The sequence below is a fragment of the Cervus elaphus genome, chromosome 26 (genome assembly GCF_910594005.1).
Source record: "Cervus elaphus chromosome 26, mCerEla1.1, whole genome shotgun sequence".
Classification (NCBI taxonomy): domain Eukaryota; kingdom Metazoa; phylum Chordata; class Mammalia; order Artiodactyla; family Cervidae; genus Cervus; species Cervus elaphus.
The window spans coordinates 25,815,158-25,840,480 of NC_057840.1; the positions used below are offsets into that span (position 1 = coordinate 25,815,158).

At 37.4% G+C, this 25,323-nt stretch overlaps 1 non-coding gene and 1 pseudogene across 1 annotated transcript; both read right to left on the reverse strand.

Moving 5' to 3' along the window:
• Positions 1 to 16,176: 16,176 nt before the first annotated feature.
• Positions 16,177 to 16,255, reverse strand: LOC122684562. Its single transcript, XR_006338100.1, has one exon. It is a non-coding gene; the product is annotated as a small nucleolar RNA SNORD51 (small nucleolar RNA).
• A 7,613-nt stretch (positions 16,256 to 23,868) lies between these two features.
• LOC122684435 lies at positions 23,869 to 24,723 on the reverse strand (annotated as a pseudogene).
• Positions 24,724 to 25,323: the final 600 nt, after the last annotated feature.

The window sequence follows — 25,323 nt, forward strand, 5'->3', positions numbered from 1 at the left end:
ACTAATAAATACTTTGAACATCAATGGCTTATATACACCAGTTAAAGGAGATTATAAGAATGGATTAAAAAACACAACCTAACTATATATGTTGTCTACAAAATCCCATTTTAAATATAAAGACACATATAGATAAGAAGCCAATGGATGGAGAAAAATGTATAATTCTAAAACTAGAATGTTAGTCACTCAGTCGTGTCCAACTCTTTGCAACCCCATGGACTGCAGCCCACCAGGCTTCTTCTCCATGGAATTCTCTAGGCAAGAGTACTGGAGTGGGCAGCCATTCCCTTCTCCAAGGTATCCTACCGACCTAGGGATCAAACTCGTGTCTCCTGCATTGTAGGCAGATTCTTTACCATCTGAGCCACAAGGGAAGTCTGCTAACACTATTCCCTCCCCATCACAAAAACAAGGCAGGAGTAACTATGTTAATTTCAGACAGAGCAGACTTCAAAGCAAGGAAAGTTATCAGGATAAAAAAGGGTACATACATACATAATGATAAAGGAATCAGTTCTCCAAGAAGACATAACAATCCTTAATAATTCTACAATTAAGAACAGAATGTCAAATTATGTGAGGCAGAAACTGATAGAATTCCTCCCAAGGAGAAATTGTTACCCCTTTCTCAGAAATGGACAGAACTAGTGGGCAGAAAAGCTATGAACAACCTAAAGAGCATATTAAAAAGCAGAGACATTACTTTGATGACAAAGGTCCATCTAGTCGAAGCTATGATTTTTCCAGTACTCATGTATGGATGTGAGAGTTGGACTATAAAGAAAGCTGAGCAGCAAAGAATTGATGCTTCTGAACTGTGGTGCTGGAGAAGACACTAGAGAGTCCCTAGGACTGCAAGGAGATCCAACCAGTCCATCTTAAAGGAAATCAGTCCTAAATATTCACTGGAAAGACTGATGCTGAAGCTGAAACTCCAATATTTTGGCCACCTGGTGCAAAGAACTGACTCATTGGAAAAGACCCTGATGCTGGGGAAGATTGAAGGCAGGAGGAGAAGAGGATGAGAGGATGAGATGGCTGGATGGCATCACCGACTCGATGGACATGAGTTTGAGCAAGCTTTGGGAGTTGGTGATGGACAGGGAAGCCTGGCGTGCTGTAGTACATGGGGTCGCAAGAGTCAGACACGACTGAGAGACTGAACTGAACCGAACAATACCTTGTGCAACAATAACAGAATAAATATTTTTCTCAAACTTGCATGGAGCATCTACCAAGACATCACATTCTGAGTCATATTTTAACTGAGATACACTTTAGCAAATTTAAAAAGAGAAATGATTTAAGTTTTCCAATTGAGCCGCTATGGTTCCCACTGTAAGGTCTGGCCTTCAGAAAAGAGTAATTATGTAGCTCTGTGAAGATGGTGGGGCTTCCTCACAAATTTATTTCTTAAGTATTGGTGAAAGGTATGCCCTCTGGATCCTCCTAGTGTGGGTGAGTAGGTCTTAAATGACAGATCCACTCTAATGTTTCAATGGCCCTGAGCCTCTGAACCTCTGCAGTTCTTTTTTTATTATTATTATTGGAGTATAATTGCTTTACAATGTTGTGTTAGTTTATGCTGTAAAACAAAGTGAGTCAGCTATACACATACATACATTCCCTCACTCTAGAACCTCCGCTCCCAACAACTCCATCCCAGACCTCTAAGCTGTCAGCTGTCACAGAGCACCTCGCTGAGTTACCTATGTTACACAACAGCTTCCGACTAGCTAGCTATTTTACACGTGATGGTATGTATATGTCAATGTTACTCTCTCAATTTGTCCCACCTTCTCCTTCCCCCGATTAAACCAAGGGAGATCTAGCATTTCCAATTCACTCATGATCAGCTACCTTTTGGTCAGGAACATAAACGCTGCATTCCAAAGGGGTTTTGTCACTTTATCAGCAATCTATGAATATTCCAATTGTTTCAAATCTTTGCTAATACTTGACTGTGCTAGTATTTTATTTTTTTATTTTTTGCCATTTTAATAGATGTGTAATCTTATTTTATTATGGTTTTAATTTGCACTTCCCTCATGACTAGGGCTCCATAGCATTTTTTCACATGCACAGTGAACAGTTACATATATTCTTATAAAGTATCTCTTCAATTTTTCACCCATTTATAGTGTTGTTTTATTTATACTGCTTTTCTTTTATGGATGAATCTTAAGAAATATAAATACTTGAGCTATAAAAATATTTTCAGGATATAAGGTATTTTCAAATTTATTTATTACAATATTTTCTCCTAATTTATGGCCTGAATTTTCATTTTCTTACAGTGACTTTCAATGAAGAGAAGTTTTTGATTTGGATGGAGTCCAGTTCATCATTTTTTTCTTTTTTGCACTGTGATTTCTTTGTCCCACCTGAAAATCATAGTCAGTAACAATCATTTTCTACTACATACATTTTGTGGTTGTCTGTTTCACAAATTTTATAACTGTTGCTTTTATAATCAGGTCTATGATCTATATTGAGTTAAATTATTATTATGTACCATGTGAAACAAGAGTCAAGATTTACTTTTTAACTATATATAGAGAGACCCAGTTGCTTCTGTACCAGTTGTTGAAAATACTATCTTTTCTCTTATACAACTGCCTTGCCATCCTTGTCAAAAACTAACACAAATGTGCCTCAATTATCATAACAGTATAGGAAATTTTGCAACCAGCTAATTTATGTCACATAACTCTGGCCTTTTTAAATAATAATACATGGTAAAAATGGATTTTAAGAATTTTTTGTTGCTACATTTATTTTAGAATCAGCTTATCAATTTCTACAAAGAAAAAAATTCATTGAGATATTGATTTGGATTGTGTTGATCAATAGATCAATTTGGATCAAATTTCCCTTTTAAAAATATTGTCATCCAACACAGAATCACTGTAAAAATATCCACCTATATAGGCCTTCTTTAATTACTCTCACCAGTGTTTTATAGTTTCTGTTGTAAAATTATTAAACATTTTATTTAACATATACAAAATTGTTCATTTATGAGGCTTTTGATAATTTTCTTGTTCATTTTTAAAAATTATGCCTATCGCTCATTTATACAGTCGGACACGGCTGAGCGACTTCACTTTCACGTTCATGCATTGGAGAAGGAAATGGCCACCCACTCCAGTGTTCTTGCTGGAGAATCCCAGGGACGGGGGGAGCCTGGTGGGCTGCCGTCTATGGGGTCGCACACGGTCGGACACGACTGAAGGGACTTAGCAGCAGCAGCAGCAGCTCATTTATACAAGCGATTTTTTCAATCAACTGTTTCATGGTTTTATAAAGTCAGTTAGTAGTTCTAGCAGCTTTTATTAGACTCCTTAGAATTTCTAAATATACAATGATGACTTCAGCAAATAAAGGCAGTTTAATTCTCTTTACAGGTTGTATGCCCATATTTCTTTTTCTTGATTTAATAATTAGCAAAATATCCAGTTCAATATTAAATGGAAATAGAGTGAAAAATCTTTGTCTTTTCCTAATAATAGTGAATGTACAAAATAATAGTGAATATGCAAAAAAGATCTTCACGATCCAGATAATCACAATGGTGTGATCACCAACCTATAGCCAGACATCCTGGAATGAGAAGTCAAGTAGGCCTTAGGAAGCGTCACTACGAACAAAGCTAGTGGAAGTGATGGAATTCCAGCTGGGCTATTTCAAATCCTAAAAGATGATGCTGTGAAAGTGCTGCACTCAATATGCAAGCTAATTTGGAAACTCAGCAGTGGCCACAGGACTGGAAAAGGTCAGTTTTCATTCCAATTCCAAAGAAAGGCAATGCCAAAGAATGTTCAAATTCATCTCACACACTAGTAAAGCAATGCTCAGAATTCTCCAAGCCAGGCTTCAACAGTACATGAACCATGAACTTCCAGATGCTCAAGAAGATTTAGAAAAGGCAGAGGAATCAGATCAAATTGCCAACACCCAATGGATCATCGAAAAAGCAAGAGAGTTCTAGAAAAATATCTACTTATGCTTTATTGACTATGCCAAACCTTTGACTGTGTGGACCATGATAAACTCTGGAAAATTCTTAAACAGATGGGAATACCAAACCACCTGACATGCCTCTTGAGAAATCTGTATGCAGGTCAGGAAGCAATAGTTAGAACTGGACATGAAACAACAGACTGGTTCCAAATAGGGAAAGGAGTACGTCAAGGCTGTATATTGTCACCCTGCTTATTTAACTTATATGCAGAGTACATCATGAGAAACTCTGGGCTGGATGAAGCACAAGCTAAAATCAAGACTGCTAGGATAAATATCAATAGCCTCAGATATGCAGATAACACCACACTTATGGCAGAAAGCAGGAAGAACTAAAGAGCCTCTTGATGAAAGTGAAGAGAAGAGTGAAAAAGTTGGCTTAAAACTCAACATTAAGAAAACTAAGATTAAAAAAAAAAAAGAAAGAAAACTAAGATCATGGTATCTGGTCCCATCACTTCATGGCAAATAGATGGGGAAACAGTGGAAACAGTGAGAGACTTTATTTTTGGGGCGACAAAATCACTGCAGATGGTGACTGCACCCATGAAATTAAAAGACACTTGCTCCTTGGAAGAAAAGTTATGACCAACCTAGACAGCATATTAAAAAGCAGAGACATTACTTTGCCAAGAAAGGTCCATCTAGTCAAAGCTATGGCTTTTCCAGTATTCATGTATGGATGTGAAAGTTGGACTGTAAAGAAAGCTGAGCGCCGAAGAATTGATGAACTGTGGTGAGAAGACTCTTGAGAGTCCCTTGGACTGCAAGGCGACCCAACCAGTCCATCCTAAAGGAGATCAGTCCTGAATATTCATTCAAAGGACCTATGCTGAAGCAGAAACTCCAATACTTTGGCCCCCTGATGGGAAGAACTGACTGTTTTGAAAATTCCCTGATCCTGGGAAAGATTGAAGGCAGGAGGAGAGGGGATAACAGAGGATGAGGTAGTTGGATGGCATCACCGACTCAATGGACATGAGTTTGAGTAAACTCCAGGAGCTGGTGATGGACAGTGGGGCCTGGTGTACTGCATCCATGGGGTTGCAAAGAGTCGGACATGACTGAGGAACTGAACTGAACTGAACTGAATAATAAGAAGAAAGAATTCAGCTAGTTCTGTCTTAGATATTTTGTTTCTCTCTTTTTAATGTTCATTTTCATTTAAATATTTGTGCAAAACCCAAATAGCTCTTCTAAAATTCATGCTACTTCCATCATCTTTGACATTTTTGGGTCTATTTCTATTGATTTTTTTTTAAAATGTCTGGTTATTGAGTCACATTCCTGCTTCTTGCTGTGTTTAGGTTTTTGAATTGGATGCTGAACTTTGTGAGAATTGCATTAGTGAGTGTGTTTTTTGAAATGTGTTTCTATTAGGAATGGTAAGTGTTGTTTTGGCAGACAGTTACCAGCAGTTTAGTTTGATTCTTTTCAGGTATACACTTTTTTTCTTTTTTCTCTTCCAGTATACTGACACAGAATTGACATGCGCGTGCTAAGTAGTTTCCATCATGTCCAATTCTGTGTGACCCTATGGACCATGTCCCACCAGGCTGTTCTGTCCATGGGATTCTCCAGGCAAGATAGTGGAGTGAGTTGCCATATCCTCGTCCAGGGGAATCTTCTGCCTCAGGGATCAAAGCCACAACTCTTACATCTCCTGCATTGGGAGATAGGTTCTTTACCACTAGTGCCACCTGGAAAGCCAGAATTGACATGTAGTACTGTATTATAGACTTCCCTGGTAGCTCAGACGGTAAAGCGTCTGCCTACGATGCGGGAGACCCGGGCTCAATCCCTGGGTTGGGAAGAGCTCCTGGAGAAGGAAATGGCAACCCACTCCAGTATTCTTGCCTGGAAAATCCCATGGACGGAGGAGCCTGGTAGGTTGCAGTCCATGGGGTCACAAAGAGTCAGATACGACTGAGCGACTTCACTTCTATTTTCACTGTATTATAAGTACACTGTTGAACTTAGACATCAAGAAATGATTATCACAATAAATAAGATGAAATATCCACCATCTCATATGATAAAAAATTAAATACAGGAAACATGTTCTTTCTTATGATGAATACTCTTAGGATTTACTCTCTTAACAACTTCCATATATAATATGTGTGCATGGATGCTAAGTTGCTTCAGTCATGTCTGAGTCTTTGCAACCCTATGGACGATAGCCTGGCAGGTTCCTCTGTCCCTGGGATTTTCCAGGCCAGAATACTGGAGTGGGTTGTGATAACCTCCGTCAGGGGATTTTTCCAACCCAGGGAACGAACCTTTCTCTCCTGCATTGATAGGCAGGTACTTTATCATCAGTGCCACCCAGGAAGACTCCATATATGGTGCTGTTGTTGTTCAGTCATGTCCAGTTTTTGCAACCCCATGGACTGCAGCACACCAGCCTTCCCCATCCTGCACCATGAGTTTGGTCAAACACATGTCCATTGAGTCAGTGATGCCATTCAAACATTGAGTCCTTTGTCATCATCTTCTCCTCTTTCCCTCAATCTTTCCCAGCATCAGGGTCTTTTCCAATGAGTTGGCTCTTTGCATCAGGTGGCCAAAGTAGTGCAGCCTCAGCTTCAGCATCAGTCCTTCCAATGAATGTTCAAGACTAATTACCTTTAGGATGGACTGGTTTGATCTCTTTGCAGCCCAAGGGACTCTCAAGAGTCTTCTCCAGCATCACAGTTCAAAGGCATCAATTCTTGCGCCTCAGACTTTTTAATTGTCCAGCTCTTACATCCATTCATGACTACTGGAAAAACCATAGCTTTGACTATATGAACCCTTGTAGGCAAACTAATGTCTCTATTTTTTAATACACAGTCTAGGTTTGTCTTTTTGCCTTTTCATACTGTTCATGGGGGTGCGGTGCAAAGAACTGACCCATTGGAAAAGACCCTGATGCTAGGAAAGATTGAAGGTAGGAGGAGAAGGGGATGACAGAGGATGAGATGGTTGGATGGCATCACCGATCAGTGGACATGAGCAAGCTTTCGGAGTTGGAGATGGACAGGAAAGCCAGGCATGCTGCAGTCCATGGGGTCACAAAGAGTTGTACATGACTGAGTGACTGAACTGAACTGAGGTTTGTCATTTGTTCATGATATCCATCATCTTGAAAAGTTTATCCTTAGTACTTATTTATCTTACAACTGGAAGTCTGTACCTTTTGACTGCCTTCATCCAATTTCCCCTCGCTCATCGTCTGCCTCCAGTAACAACAAATCGAATTTATTTTGCTATGAGTGAGTTTATTTTTGAAGTATAATTGACCTAAAACACTATATTAGGTTCAGCTACACAACATAGTGATTCAATATTTCTATGCTTTTCACAGTGATTGCCAATTCACTTCAATTCACTCAGTTGTGTCCAACTCTTGCGACCCCATGGACTGCAGCACGCCAGGCTTCCCTGTCCATCACCAACTACCAGAGCTTATTCAAACTTATGTCCATCGAGTCAGTGATGCCATCCAGCCATCTCATCCTCTGTCATCCCCTTCACCTCCTACCTTCAATCTTTCCCAGCATCAGGGTCTTTTGCAATGAGTTGGCTCTTCGCATCAGGTGGCCAAAATACTGGAGTTTCAGCTTCAGCATCAGTCCTTCCAATGACTATTCAGGATTGATTTCCTTTAGGATGGACTGGTTGGACCTCCTTGCAGGCCAAGGGACTCTCAAGAGTCTTCTCCAACACTACAGGTCAAAAGCACTAATTCTCCAATGCTCTGATTTCTGTATAGTCCAACTCTCACATCCATACATGAGTACTGGAAAAACCAAAACTTTGACTAGATGGACCTTTGTTGTCAAAGTAATGTCTTTGCTTTTCAATATGCTGTCTAGGTTGGTCATAACTTTTCTTCCAAGGAGCAAATGTCTTTTAATTTCATGGGTGCAGTCACCATCTAGAGTGATTTTGGAGCCCCCAAAAATAAAGTCTGTCACTGTTACCATTGTTCCCCCATCTATATGCCATGAAATGATGGGACTGGATGCCATGATCTTAATTTTCTGAACGTTGAGTTTTAAACCAGCTTTTTCACTCTCCTCTTTCATTTTCATCAAGAGGCTCTTTAGTTCTTCTTCACTTTCTGCCATAAGGGTGGTGTCATCTGCGTATCTGAGGTTATTGATATTTCTCCTGGCAATCTTGATAAAGCAGCTTGTGCTTTATCCAGCCCAGCATGTCTCATGATGTACTCTGCATATAAGTTAAATAAGCAGGGTGACAAAATACAGCCTTGGCATACTCCTTTCCCTATTTGGAACCAGTCTGTTTGTCCATGTCCAGTTCTAACTGTTGCTTCTTGACCAGCATACAGATTTATCTGGAGGCAGGTAAGGTGGTCTGTTATTCCCAACTCTTTAAGAATTTTCCACAGTTTGTTGTGATCCACACAGTCAAAGCTTTGGCATAGTCAATAAAGCAGAAGTAGATGTTTTTCTGGAACTCCCTTGCTTTCTCTATGATCCAGTGGATGTTGGCAATTTGATCTCTGGCTCCTCTGCCTTTTCTAAATCCAGCTTAAACATCTGGGAGTTCTCAGTTCAGGTACCATTGAAGCTTGACTTGGAGAATTTTGAGCATTACTCTGCTAGTGTGTGAGATGAGTGCAATTGTGTGATAGTTTGAACATTCTCTGCCATTGCCTTTCTTTGGGATTAAAATGAAAACTGACCTTTTCAAGTCCTATGGTCACTCCTGAGTTTTCCAATTTTGCTGGGGTATTGAGTGTGGCACGTTCATAGCATCATCTTTTAGGATTTGAAAAAGCTCAACTGGAATTCCATCACCTTCACTAGCTTTGTTCGTAGTGATGCTTCCTAAGGCACAATTGACTACACATTCCAGGATGTCTGACTCTAGGTGAGTGATCACACCATCGTGGTTATCTGGGTCATGAAGATCTTTTTTGTATAGTTCTTCTCTGTATTCTTGCCACCTCTTCTTAATATCTTCTGCTTCTCTTTGGTCCATACCATTTCTGTCCTTTATTGTGCCCATCTTTGCATGAAATGTTCCCTTGGTATCTCTGATTTTCTTGAAGAGATCTCTAGTCTTTCCCATTCTATTGTTTTCCTCTATTCCTTTACACTGATCACTGAGGAGGGCTTTCTTACCTCTTCTTGCCATTCTTGGAACTCTGCAATCAAATGGGCATATCTTTCCTTTTTTCCTTTGCCTTTCGCTTCTCTTCTCTTCTCAGCTATTTGTAAGGCCTCTTCAGACAACCATTTGGCTTTTTTTTTGCATGTCTTTTTCTTGGAGATTGTCTTGATCCCTGTCTCCTGTATGATGTCACGAACCTCCATCCATAGTTCTTCAGACACTCTATCAGATCTGATCCCTTGAATCTGTTTGTCACGTCCACTGTATATTCATAAGGGATTTGATTCAGGTCATACCTGAATGGTCTAAAGGTATGTCTAAAATTATACTCCTCATCATATAAAGTATTACATAGCATACACATCATACATAGCTATATGTATGGTGTGTGTTTATATATGTGTGTGTGTGTATGTCTGTGTGTGTGTGTATGTGTGTGTGTATATATATATATATATATATATATATGATTATTTTAAGTTGCTAACCTCTTCAGCTCAAACACATTCAGGTTTAATTTTTAAAGCACTTCTAGGAAAGGTTTAGAGTAGCTTCCACTACAAAGGTATTTTACTCTGATAAGGTCTGACCTACTTGGAGTCTCTTCTAAATTCCAACTTACAACTCTCTGGTGGGCTTCTGCTGGCTTTGTACACGTTGACTTTTATATGTGTAAAACTCTTATTCAAGAAAGACTGAAGGAAATGCCTACCGTGTTTCCTAGAGCTCACTTTTCTGCATAACTTTCTTCACTCTGCCCTGTAAATGCTGCTGCCTCCATAGTCCCAGACTTCAGTCACCAACTCCTCATTTCAGTGAGGCCATAGGATTCTGTTTGGGTTCCTCCTTCATGTTCCTAAGGTCCAGAAATTGCCTCCAGCAGAGAAGTGGGAGAATCATAGACTTACCTTATCTTGTTTCCTTCTCTTGGGGATTAGAGTCCTATACTACCTATTTTTTCATGTCTGAAATAGCTTTTCATATATTTTTCCTAATTTTTTTTCACTGTTATGATTAAGGTCATGTATAGCTTTATTATTCTATCAGAGCTGGAAGCAAAATTTAACAGTTTGTCTCTGTTAAAAAACTTTTTAAAAATATCTCTTAAAATAATTTTAGATTTGTAGAAGAGTAAAAAGAATATTACAGAGAATTTATATATATATATATCCCCTACTGTTATCACTTTTACATGTACATTCGTCATGACTAATAAACTGTTCTTACTTCATTCTCATTAATTAGAGGCCATACTTTGTTAAGATTTCATTAGTTTTTCCTGATGTCCTTTTTCTACCCCAGGACTCCATCTATGACACACTACACTCATATGTCTTGTCTTGTTAGGATCCTACACTGTATAGTTTTTCAGCCTCTCCCTGTTTTTGATGACCTCAACAATTTGCTTTTGTTTCCTGCTTTCCTTAAGCTTTGTTAAAAACTTTTGTATATGAATCAAATAAAGAGTGTAATATGTCATTTTATCTACCAAATTAATGAAGTAGTCAAAAATTACAAAACTTTATTTTGATAATTCCCATATAATTGCTCTTCTCTTTAGAGTAACTTATAGCTGTACTTATAAGCTCCAAACATACCTGAATTTCTTTAATGCATTATTTACATTTTTACATATTATTTTATAAGTATCTTTGGGATGAAAACTACAGCATGTTACTCAGATCTCAAAAAGAGCTGGCAGTCATCATGGAGAAAACAGGCAAAATGGTGGAAGGTGCTACATTCATATAATCACAAGAGTGAAGACAGTTAAGCTTCAAAGGACTCTGATTAGGTTGGGGTTAAAGGTCTCATTTCTGTCCCATTGGACAAGGTCCAGTCTAAACAGTCCAGCAATAAACTCCATGCTTGAGAGCAACAGCATTTTAATAGCAAATATCCCATCTGTGATGGCTGTATGTTTAGTTGGCTAGGCTATGACGCCCAGTTCTTTGGTCAGACACTAGTCTACAGGTTGCTGTGAAGGTATTTTTTAAGATGTGATTAACATTTAGAATCAGTGGGTGAGACTAACCCAATCAGTTGAAGGCCATATAAGCAAAGAGTGGTGTCCCCGGGAAAAACATTCTGCTTCTGGACAGTCTTCAGGCTCAAAACTGCAGCACCAGCTCTTGCTGGAATTCTCAACCAGCTGACCTGCTCTGAAGATTTTGGTTTTGCAAGGTCCCACAGTCATGTAGGACAATTAAAATAAATCTCTCTTGTCTCTCTCTCTCTCTCATGTGCTCTCTTTCCCCCTCTCTCTATATGTGTGTGTGTGTGTGTGTGTGTACATATATATATATATATGTCCCTTGAACAACACTGGTTTGAACTGCATAGATCCAGTTACAGGTGGCTATTTTTCAATCATAAATACTACAGTACTACATAATCCCTAGTTATTTGAATCTGCAGATATGCAGAAAATAAAGTATATACAAACAAAGTATATATAAAGTATATACAACTATAAAGTAGATACAAATTTTTGAGTGCATGTAAGGTCAGGGCCTCTAACCCCCAAATTATTTAAAGGTCAGCTGCATATAAAAAAAATCTGAGATTGTTTTTGTTCCCTGAAGAACCCTTAATGATCCACTACCTAATGAACTAGTCGTGGGTCTACCAACGGGAACGGGGAATGGGGAGGGGTTGGGCAAGACAGAGAAGAAAAGTTCTGAAGAGAAATACCTCTCACGGAGTAAGTGTGAGCCTGTGCCCTCCAGAGACCTCTAGCTTCTGCTGCCCTGTGGCTGCTCTCACTCATTCCATTCGAATTAAGTGTCAACAACAACTTACATAATCATACAGCCTAATTTCTTTAGTTCTGCTCTTAATGAGATCCTGCTGGAATTCTAACAGCAGCCCTCAGGGACTTGGCCTGGGCCCAGGTGCTTGCTGCCTTGGGCCAACCCTCAAAGCGGAGTAAGGAATTATTACAAAGTATCAACAAAAAACAGAAAGAAAGAGATATATATTGGAAAATGCAACCTAAGGTTAAAAAAAATAAATCAATAAATAGGGCAAAGATATAATCACTGTTATTGAGAAAGCCTACAACCTGTATTAAAGCTAAAACTGTCTTGATTTTTCTCTTAATATTCTTTGAACTTGCATATTGTTGCAATAGCATCTTAAGCTCTTTATATGTATTTATTAATTTACTTCCAAGCTAACCCTAAAGGTTAAGTGCTATGATAAAATACATTTTCAAGTTGAGAAAGGGAAGGCAGAAGGAGATGAAGTGATTTCTACAAAGTTCCAGAGTTTTAAGTACAAGGGCTGGTTTTGCAGCCAGACAGTATATATCCAGAAGCCACATTTTAAAATATGATGTAGCATTCCCTCCATTGTGTACAGGAAAAAGAAAAAAAAAAAGACAATTTGTCACACTTCCTTCATATTGTTATAAACATCTTTTCTTTCTAGAATAAATAAGGCCCCAAAATCCAAATATGCCAGCTAAAGTATAACAATCAACAAAACTACATTTTCTAGCTATTCTAGTCAACTAAAATTAGAGTACAAATAAATAAACTTAGAAATGAGAACACAAAGTACAATAAATTTTTGAATACATTAATCTTACACCAATACATCAAAATCTAGATAAAATAGCTGATTTTTAAGAGTGTATATAACAGCATATTTACATAAAACTTAGTTACTATAAACTGAACAACATAGTGGAAAAAACTGCTGACACTTTCAAAGAAAATACGTCCAAAAGGTCTCAGGATCACACTGTCACAGGCTGTTTCAACTTGGAAGGCATTTGTAATTCTTTTGTGAACTAAACTTTTACAGAGCATACAGAACAATTTTCTTTTTGTAAAACCAGGAGAATAAGATAGCCTTGATTTAAAAACCCCCAAACTAGTGTATGCTAAGAGAAAATAACTGAAAATACATTTTTCATATTAATATAAACCATAGATCCTAAACATAAAATAGCAAAATTAATATGAAGGTGCATTTATAGAATAATACACCATGATTAGTACATAATTACTCCAAAACTATTAGGCTCATTGAAATAAATCTATTAATAGTCTTTTCAAACTGACAGGACAAAAACAAATAAAACACAAAGTAGAAAACATGCAAAATTATACGATAGGTATAAAAAGTAATCAAATTCAAAATTCATACCTGATTTTTAAAAATAAGACCTTTTATTAAGAAAAACACAGAAAAAAATTGTTTTAAATGGAAAGACTATATCTACTTCAAGCAAACATCTCATGCTTTGAAGTAAAAAGCAGAAGTGCTATGGTATCTCTACTATTTTGTATCTCTGTTCTAAACTTTTTAGACCAGTTTCCTGTGATTGAAAAAAAAAAAAAAAACTAAATGAGAACTGTAAGTACTTGTAAGTAAGAAGCAAACTTACAGCTTCTTACAGATATGATAACGGCTCCTAATAAGGGGCCACCCATCCCTTCTTTTTACAAGATACCAATGTCCTTTGACGAACCAGTTTTCCTGAACTTGAGAAATGGGATTGATTCCCATAAGCCTGTGCCAGTGATGCCATTCCCCTTGCTGGTGATGGATTCACATTTGTGAGTGCTACTAGTCTACAGACTTCACAGATGAACGGTTTATTTTAGCTTGGTGCAGACTACTTCCACTTTCTTTGGCAGATTCACAGGGCCAGAATCCTTGACCTGCTTTGAACGGAATGTTAGAAATCATAGGACTCTCACTGAATCACCTCTATAAATATCTCAATAGGCATATCCTGAAGGACACGTCCTCTCCCACATAAGACGGTTATCCTCCCTAACGTTTGGTTCTGTTTAGCTCTCCCTTCCCAGGAGTCACTGGCCTCAGTGCGACTCAGCAGTCTCCCGGGACTCACAGCAACCTAGCTGGGATGTCTTTCTCACTCCTTCCCTGTCTGCCTTAGCGGGGAAAGGAATTGTGATATAATTTCCTACACACTCATTTCCCCATGTACAACCTTGACGCCATCAGGAAATATCTATATTAATTAACGTTTATTTCTAAAACTGTGATTGACTAATTTATTCTTATCCTTCTCCATTACATATTTTATAAACCATTTAATTACATTATAAGCACTTCTTTCTACCATCACTATTACCTGCATAAAATAGATAATGCAGAAAAACTATAGTTCCTGGCTCATCCTCTGGAGGCAACTACTCTCAGTTATTCTAATTGATCATTTTTTTATGGGGGAGGGGGGGATCTTATAGTTGTATCCGTATTTCTGAAGAATATACTTGAAAAGTTTCATCTTTTAAATTTAAATATTTTCTATTTTATATCCGACAGTAGAAAATTAGATTTTAACATTCTCAGAACCAGATTCTCTCCTATACGTTCCTCACCTACAACCTAAAGCATATGCATGTTCCACTTGCTTTACTGTGACCAATTATATCCCTGTTTTGGCATGATTTCTGTTTCTTCTGTACCCTGCTGTTGAATTTAGTCTTAATATCTCATTTTAGATTATTTCTGTTCAGCCAGTTTCCCCACTGCTGCTGCTGCTGCTAAGTCACTTCAGTTGTGTCCGACTCTGTGCGACCCCATAGACGGCAGCCCACCAGGCTCCCCCGTCTCAGGGATTCTCCAGGCAAGAACACTGGAGTGGGTTGCCATTTCCGTCTCCAATGCATGAAAGTGAAAAGAAAGTGAAGTCGCTCAGTCATGTCCGACTCTTAGCGACCCCATGGACTGCAGCCTACCAGGCTCCTCCGTCCATGGGTTTTTCCAGGCAAGAGTACAGTTTCCCCACAGAATCCTTCATACTCTCTAAATTCCTGCCTAAGAGGCAGAGCCTGGACTTGACTGAGTAACAAAGTTGACGTACTCACCATTCAGTATCCAGAATTTCAAAAAATACTACTACAATATGATGGGGGAGGGGTGAAGGTGGTGTGTGTATGGTGCAAGTTTGCCTTTATACAACAGATAATCAGACATGGCCTCGCCAATGTCAATCATTTCACTGTTTTTAACAGAAATAATACCTAACATAGGGTACAAAAGTGATAAAAGGACTTATTGTAATAAAAGAATTACAGCAAATAAGAAGTATAGTTAGTGACTAAGTCACCTTACCAATTATTCTTTAGGAAGAATAGTTAAGTAGCCTCCTTGTTAACTATAAAAGTACATAATTAAAATTCCTAGAACAAACTTCTGTTAAAGCAGCTCCCCAAATGAGTCATCCACCTTAAGTAAGTTTAAAAACTGAGGAAGTGCCCACAATTATCATAAATTTCACCAAACTACTAAATTTAGGCAAAAACACAGCTTTGCTAAGATTAGAAATTTTGTTACAACTAAATGTTAACCTAAAACCTCCATTTCTTGAAGTGATTAAAGTGATTAAAGGATTTAAAGTGATTAAATCCTATGTGTAGTTACCAAATAATGATTCATTACAGTGAAATGCATTGTATGTTTGGAAGATTTTTAAAGTTATTTGAGCAATTGTAACTAACTAAAACTTAGATTTTTTTCAACTGTTGCTTTTTTTATATAAATAACAAGTTCATTATTTGCAAGTAAATGGGATAATCTACTAATTAGCTGCACTTGTTTTGTGATGAATATTCAATTACCAGAATAGAAAAGAGAAAAGATGCACCATACCTTAGTAAATTAATTTCTTTTTGTAGAGTGAATTTGCATCCACCTGGCAGAAAACAAACAGTCTCTTAGTGAAAGCCTTGGGAGATTGCCAAAATAGAGAAATTAAGGGGTCATTTAACCCTTTCACTCTTTGTCAGAATGACTGTCCCTCACAGATGTCTTCTTTATAATTCCACTGAAATTAATCAGATCTGTCTAAAACTAGTATATTTTGCAGTGCTGAGAACATAAATTAAGTGTTATTTCCTGTCATATTCAAAGATTCCTATATTTCATATAAAGGAAAACTGTAAAGAAATTGTAAAAACTATTCAATTATACACATGCAAGACCAGGTGATGTTTACATGCAATCATAATAATTTTTTTTTCTTTTTTTTTTTTTTTTCTTCTTTGTCAGATAAAAGCAAATCCATCACGAGCTCAGCCGAAAGATGGTGATTTGATTTTATTCATCATGTAGCCATAATAATTTTTTAAAATATTATAAAGTCTATTCCCTGTAGCTCACTCAGTAAAGAATCTGTCTGCAGTGCAGGAGACCCAGGTTCAATCCCTGGGTTGGGAAGATCCCCTGGAGGACGGCATGGCAACCCACTCCAGTATTCTTGCCTGGAGAACCTCATAGACAGAGGAGCCTGGTGGGCTACATTCCATGGAGGTCATGAAGAGTCAGACACCACAGAGTGACTAACACTACTCCTGCTATTACTATTACTACCCAAGGCATTTTCAGCCAGTTGTCAATTATCTTTTTTCTTCCAACGGCAACTTCTGCTTTCCCTTCTCTTGGTATTTATTTTCTCTCCATATCGAGTGATCTCTCCCTCAAGTTTAGAGTCTGAAAACTGAGAAGCCTGATGATTTACCTAGACATCTGTGGAAAGTATCTTGTTTCAGGGAGTTCCAAACCTTACAGTTGTTAGCAGGAAAAAAGATGAGTGGGTCAAGACAGAATGAAGACCACATCTAGGTTTTTGTAGACATTACCATCTTTCACAGTATTCTATAAAGGGGAAAGCAATTATGGCCCTATATCAGCCAGTGTTAAAGCCCAGCATCAAAGGAGGGGCATGCTTGGCTATGTTGAAAACAGAATGGGTAACTTCTAAGTCAGATAAATGCATTAATGTAAAAAGATGATGAATGTGATGCACTGCTAAAAGCACAAGTTGGGAGTCAGGAAATATGATTTTTGCCTCAGTTCTACAGCTAAGTCTTTTAGCTACAGTATTTAGGGTCCTGATACTCACTTGCAAAATGTGGGCATTCCATTTAGAGATTCTAAAGATATCTGCAGATCTAATGTTCTAGAATTATGTGTTTCCTGAATAAGTAATACAAGTCTCAATTTACATCCATCACAGATCATAAAATGAAGTGGTTTAGATTTATTCTGATTGTCCTGGTTGTCTGATCTGTAATCATAAAACAGTATTGCAGCTACTGAACTGTAGTGGCAACAGCTTGTAAAACCTTTCCTTTTACAATGAGCTCTTTCCACTGCAGTGAAATTTGAAAACAGGAGTTTAACTATGTCCAATCCTCATACTGAATTTCATCAGGAAATTTAATCTCATGATACAAGTGAAAATAAGGAGTATTTAATTACTGCCTATTTTCATTAACTAATGATCCAATTTAGAATTGATTAAGGTAGAGTGCCACTATTAGATAAATTTAATACAACAACATTATTTAGAGATGATTGCTCATTCTTTTTCTACTAAAATATAATTGATTATGGGTGGCTTTCCAAGGTGTTTAAAATTATGAATGTGATTTTATTGCTTATCACTTACTTCCTTAATTACTGGTGTTTTAATGATGGACTTACTAGAGAGGAACCATGGGAGTGCCTGTGAGAAAACATATTAATAGAATGGATTTTAAAGTTATGAACCGTGTGCATGTGTGTGTGTGTTTGCACACACATACATACAAGCACCAAGGAAAGGCCATATGAGGACTTAATGAGAAAACAGGAAGAGGGTGCTCACCAACACTGAAGCCATCATCACACTGATCATGGACTTCCTAGCCTCCGTAACTGTGAGAAATAAAAGTCTCTTTTTAAGCTGCCAAGTGTATAGCATTTTGTTATAGCTGCCCAAGCTAAGATAGCAGCCCTCCAGATAAAGATTCCTTATGTTCACATTTTTTTTTAATCTCTACTAGTAAATGTCAGATGACCAGGGCCTCAGAGCTGAGAGCAAAACTTGGAAGCAATGATGGGAAATATCGCATTTGGAGCATTGTACTCTAGGAAACAGGTAGCCTGTTTGTCTCATAAAAAATTAATGAATAAAATGGTGACATGGAAATATTCCTAGGACAAGTTCTGTCTTCTGAACCATTTTTCCAAGAGCTGATGTCCCCTGCACCTTTCTTTCACTGCATGTTCTATATTATTTTGTAATTACCCAATTCTGCATATATCATCCCAACTAGACCACATACATCTTGGACTCATGAGTATGTTTTTATTCATCTTTTTCTTTTTTACCTACAGAACACTTTACAGCACATAATAAATACTCCATACATATTTGATTAATGCATAGTTGAATTAAGGAAACACAAAGGCCCTGGATCACTGGCCTATATACCTCTCATGGGAATCTATAGGTTAAAATATCATTTTGATTTCATCACTTTCTATAAATAATCATGCCTTTTGGAATAATTACTGATTTTGGAAATTAAAGTTCTATATTTCAGACTGACCATAGAAAAACTTACCTAGAAAAGCCAGGTTCTCTTTTTATTTCAATAGAACGCACCATACCTTCATTTGCATACATGACACATGGAATTTACAAGGAAATTACATAAGGCAGAGATATAATACACTTGTATGTCAATCACAGTATCAGATTTTATAAAACAATCTATTAAATTTTTCTTCTGATTGAGAAAACTTCAATCCAACTTCAACCCAGAAACTTCCTCTTCATAGAAGTAAAATGAGTATGAAAATGATAGTACTTATAAAGAACTGTGAGATCCTCAGAGAAGGATACTAAGTCAAAATTTCTACTATTCTCAATTAAATGTGCACAGTATTTGAAATATACCATTTTTCAACTTGAGGAAAATAATTTTTAATTAGGTAAAATGGTTTTACCTAATTCCTTCCTAATGCTACAGTATCCCAAATAATTAATATTCATCATTCAATTCTCAAAAACCTTTTTCATGTTTTTAATGCTCACATTGCACCGCAGAGAATGAAGAGGGATCACTCCCCTCCCAGCTTCATTAGCATTGCAATTTCTTGCCAAGAGAAAGACTCAACCTGATGCACTTGAATTCAAGTTCAAGTTAAAGTGTACAATAATCCAGTTAAACCCTCTCTACAAATCTGACATAAATTAATGAAGTTTCCAAATGTTTTGTCAAACATACATCAAATGATGTAAGAGATCTAGATGGTCCCTTTTTTCAAGCACCACTGAACGTCTTGTCACTAACCTGGAAGAATGTTTTATAAAATTAAATATAAACACACTGCACTTCAAATGGTGACTAATTCATGGCCTGTGTTATATAAAATTACTTTCCAATTACTAGATTGCTAATATTCACTTGATTTTCAATTATCATATCAAGGAATATGACCCTTTTTGTAGTGCTACAAAAAGAAATGCAAAAGGTCAATGAAATATTTATTTGTTTAAATTGTATTGAGGAATAAAGGCATTTATTAAAAAGGGGAAATAATTTCCTAACAGCCCTATATAAATAAAAGGAGTATGAAGAACTGAATGCTATACACATATTACAGCAATTACATGCCATGAGAGGCGTGACAACTTACTCTTGACAAAAACATTACATAAACAAAGATGCTCTTACATTAAGGACCTGGTCGGCAGTTATGAATTTAGGTTTAAATCTTTATAGGAAATGAGAAAATAGAACAGCACATTTCCAATCCTGATTGAGGTCTTCACAATGCCCTGCATCAGAAATGATCGAGATAAAATCAAAAGTACTTGCTTATAAGCAATCACCTGCAAAAAGATGACATTGGTTCATGAAACGCATGTTAAAAATGTGAACATATTACTGAAAAGAGAAAATAAATGTGTCTCTCTGACATGTACAGATTTATATTTTCTATCATGAAAACTATTAGGTTTCCATTTGAAGAAACACTCTTTCTCTAACTGCATTAATACCCGGATATTCCTCAAGATACTATTATATCACCTGCCTAAAGAATAGAAAACACAGTGAAATGAAATTAAGTTTCATCTCAGGATAAAGAATATTTGAAAAAAATGAAATCATTGCAAACAAACATTTTAGTTTCTAACAATCAATACTGTCTACTTCAAGGCACCTAGATATCAGATATGTGTGTGTGTGTGTGTGTGTGTGCGCGTGCGTGCGCACACGCTCAGTCGTGTCTGACTATTTGCAACCCTATGGATTGTAGCATGCTCCTTGGTCCATGGGATTCTCCAGGCAAGAATACTGGAGTGGACTGCCATTTCCTCCTCCAGGGGATCTTCCCAAGCCAGGGATAGAACCCCTGTCTCCTGAGTCTCCTGCATTGTCGGATGGATTCTTTACCACTGAGCCACGTGGGAAGCCCACATAGATATCAAATGGGGAACTGTAAAATCCACTTGTGTTAACAAATGAAAAATTATCAGCTGGTCTTGAAGGGCAAAAAAAAAGCTGGAAAATTATATATCTTTGCTATTATATGCAACAGCAGAGTGAAATCATTGTGAAAGAAATTATGGCCTGAAAAAACCTGTACTATTTACTTTCTAATCCTTTATAGAGACAACAGATAAAAAACACACACTTCAGTATTTTTCCTTTGTCCCAGATATTCAAAACACACACTTACCAGTTTTGGCTTTCCCGTTCCCTCCTCTCTGCCCCCACGCTTGGGCACTCTAAGTGATCTGTCTTTGTCTCCTTGGCACTTTCTCTGTCTGTCTCTCTTCTTATCAATTATTTCTGTCATTTTCACCCTCTTGACTATTGCCCACATTCATCATTCCTTAAATACTAACCATCACTTCCAGAAGTTCATGTTTTATAGAGTAAACCTTACATTACCGTTGTTTAGCCAAACTTCCAGGTGATTCCAGACTCTTCCTATACCCTTCTCTCTGGACATGTTGTTGTTGCTTAGTCGCTGAGTCCTAACCAACTCTTTTGCAACCCATGGACTGTAGCCCACCAGGCTCCTCTGTCCATGAGATTTCCCGGGCAAGAGCACTGGAGTGAGTTGTCATTTCCTTCTCCAGGGGATCTTTCCATCTAGGGATCAAACACTTATCTCCTCCATTGGTAGGAGGATTCTTTACCTCTGAGCCACCTGGGAAGTCCCTCTCTCTGTACATACTCTGGCTTTAATCCTTCATTCTGTCTCGTTATCCCATCAAAGACTGAGTCCCAAGTAGTGGACTGCATACCATCTATGGTCTTCCACACTTTATCATCCCAGACTTATTTCATGTTATCCTAAACTTGTTAGCTCAGTTCTTAGTCTGGCCAGCTAATTCTTAATTCCTGTATGTAGACACATACTACATCCTATTTTAGCCTCTGAGTGTGGGCTCACACAGTTTCCCTCTCCTTATTGGCCTTCACTATTTCCCCTCATTACTCACAAACCAATCTATGACCACTGTCTCCAGGGGACATTTTCAGGACTGTTTCCTGTGATGCCAGTAATCTCTTTGAGCAGACTAGAGGTTTTCAGGTTTGACTGGGCCTACCTATATTTGTCTCCTAGTGCTGCCATCAAAAAATTACACAAACTAGGTTGCAAAGCAAGAGGAATTTATTCTTTCGCAGTTCTGGAAACAAGTCCGAAATCAAGGAGTCAGAAAGGCTTTGTAGCCTCCAATGGTTCTAGGGAAGAATCATCCTTGACTCTTCCTGAAAGAAAAAGTGAAGTTGCTCAGTCGTGTCCAACTCTTTGCAACCCCATGGACTGCAACCCACCAGGCTCCTCTGTCCCCTGAATTTTCCAGGCAAGAGTACTGGAGTGGGTTGCCATTTCCTTGTCCAGGGGATCTTCCTGACCCAGGGATTGAACCCGGGTCTCCCACATTTGCAGGCAGATGCTTTACCGTCTGAGTTACCAGGGAAACCCTCTTCCTACCTTCTGGAAATTGCTGGCAATTTTTGGCACTCATTAGCTTGTAGATGCCTCACTCCAACTTCTGCCTCCATTGCCCCATAACTATTTGTATATCTGCATGTCCCCAAATCTCTTTCTCCTCACCAGAACACCAGACCTTGGATTTAATGCCACATTAATCACGTATGACTTCATCTTAAATTGATTATATCTGTAAAGACCCTGTTTACAAATAAGGCCACATTCATGGATTAGGGCAGTTAGGACTTCTACGTATCTTTTGGGGGAACACAAATCAACCCACAACAGGGACACTCAAAAGCATCTTGACTAACTCATTCATATCATGATCAAGAGAAACTTCAAGTAACCCTGCTTACATAATTTTGTTGTCATTAGAAGTCCACACTTTATGAAGTTACCAGTTTTATTAGCAGACAGCTCAGTAAAAAATAATAATAAAAATAACTTCACTGTAGCCAAAGTACATTAGCCTTGTTTCCCTACTTCTATTCTTGAGCCTATGCAAAATAAAGAGTATTTCCCTGTCAATGTTATAGACCATTAAATTATTAAAGACAACTTATTCTCCCCAAAGACTTCCTTCAGGATACATGTTCCTATTTTATTTTTCTTTTTTTTTTAATATGTCATCAAGAGAGTAAAAACCATGACATGTTTCTCTAAAAAAAAAAAAAAAAAACTGATTTAGCTCTAATCATCTGATTTTGAAAGAACATATTTTATTGTCTACTTCTATATAGAGTTCATTTTATCATAATGGCTTGGATGTCAGATAGATGTGGCTATGAATCCCAAACCTGACACTAAGCAATTGCATTACTATTAAAATAAATAATACCTCTAAGCCTCAATGTCCTTCTTGAGAAATAGAATGCAACATTTGCCATAAAGAGTTAATTAAAGTAATAACAGATAATTAGCACAGTGCTTGGTAGACTTGATAACTGGTAGCTTGTAATAACATAATTTTTATTGGTCTACTATAGAAGTCTAATTTAACACATCAAAACTTGTATTATATTGAGCATGGCCTACAGCCCTTAGTGTTAATTCATGCCCTGACAGCAACATCACAGTTAATATGGATTTGTGTACCTTTCTGCAGTTCTAGCTATTCTTATCCTGCTGACTATCAGAGGGTAGGAACAGAATTGTTCTGATCACACCAAGATACTGTGGAGAGGTGAGCCTAGAAATTTGTTTTTTCACATTGGTAAATGGGTAAATGGTAATGAAACTCTTTCCCTCAAGTTTTGAGTACCACTCTCATCTCTCAAAGAGCAGGTCTCTAAAGAACCTGTGAAATTGGCTGGTTTCTCTAAAGAACTATCTTCTCTTACTTAACCTTTGATCTATTTGCAGGGCCTTAGTTTTCCATTCTGCATATGTTTACCATCAATCCTTGACAAAAGATGCAGAGACTTAGTTTGCTACATGATATGCAGGTAGCTGCTACATGATATCCATTTTCCCACTTGACAAATGATACAGAGACAGTTTGCTACATGATTTTCACATAATTGCTATGTGATATCCACTTTCCCATCATATATACAAAATTAGAGATAGTTTTAAAATGTAAAAGCCAAAGCTATAGAATTTTTCGGGGGTCAATATAAGAGAAGGTCTCATTAGGTTGTGAGGAATTTCTTAACCAATACAGGGAAATTAACTAAAAATAAAGGAAACTATGATAAACACAAGCACGTTAAAAATTTTTTATCACATTTTGCAAGAGATATTGAAAAGGTAGGTTGTAACTTGGCATCTGTAAAAATCTGGATTTGGCACTCATTTGGAAATGGCAATTCTGAATTTCCAAGGATTATTTTAAAAGACTGTACGCTCTTCAGTTAAGTTCTTCTCTCCAAACTAGATTCATGACTTTTTTTTTTTTTATATAATAAGGCTTTGTATTTGTCACCATTAAAAGTCTGATTTTTAAACGGCTTCTTGGACTGGCGTTTCATATCCATCAGCTTGTTCAATTTTAGCACCTGTGCCATCCTTAGTATCTTTTCAGAACTACTACCTTCACCATAATACTCCATTAGTTTCCCCAACTCAGATGTGGGCTTCTACAGCAATTTTACTTTGATAACAAAGACATGATGGAGAAGATAGATTGGCAAGCCTTTTCTAGATCTTTTCTAATGTTGTCTGGACTCAAATTATTGAACACTTCTTTCAAGTAATTTGTCTAAATTTTGAGTCATGATTTCCCTCATCTTCTTCAAAATTTGTGGGGACCCTTGGTCCTAAGTTTAAAAGGTCTTCTGAATCTATTATCTATATATATATATACATGTATATACATATATATTAATAGTTACATGTATATATATACATATGTATGCATTTTATAAAACCAACACAGACCAGATGAATCAAATAATCATCAGTAGTCTTGATCTCAATATAAGCTTTTTTCATGGTCTGCAATTTTTAGATGATAGAGCACATTTTGTCACTGGTAAGATTCATGTCATAGAAGTTGTAAGGCAGTTTTTGCCCAGAATAGTATCAGTAATTAACTTGAATTTTCTAGGTACAGGTTCATTATTCCAAAGCTCATCAAGGTTAACTTCAAAAACACTACCCATGAGATCATCAGATGAAATTTCAGTTTGGGTCCTTGAGACTACTGTTTTTCCAACACTGCTCACATTGTACATAGTTAATTAGTGCTTTTACAACACACCCACATGTCTTATAAAATGGATCAACTATTGATAGTTTCTTCTTGGCTCCTTTTTTGCTGCCTTTTGTAAGATGCTTTTTCTTGCCAATGACCATGGTGCTGCTCTGGGAGCCAAAGGTACACCACTATTTTATTTCATTATTTATTTAGGCAATGCAAAGTTCCTCAACCCAATCAGTAATCTTCAAAAAAGGAAACTACTTAGATATTTTAAAGCCCTTGCATACAATGGGTGAAGAACCATTATTCCATCATTTCCTTGTAACCCAAGTTTTTATTTTTTTCTAATGAAAAGCAGCTTAGAACAGAAAGGATACTTGTTTTGAGAAAATGATAAAGATTATGGTAACATGTTGCTGTGGTCTGAATGTCTGTGTCCCCCTGAAAATCTTATGCTGAACTTTAGTACACAATGCAGTGATATTAGGAGGTAGGGCCCTTATGAATCACTGAGGTCAAAGAGGTAAAGCCCGAAGGAATGGGATTAGTGCTCTTAAATCTCACAGAGTTAGCTCACTCCTTCAGATCTGGAAGAAGGTCTTCACCCAACTATGCTGGTGCCCTAACTTCAAGCCTCTAGCCAGTAAGACAGTGAGAAATAATTTTTGTGGGACTTTGTTACAGTGGCCTGATAAGACACATGGGTTATTTATTTTAGGATTTAATGTTGTCTGAAAATTCTGAAATGATTTTTC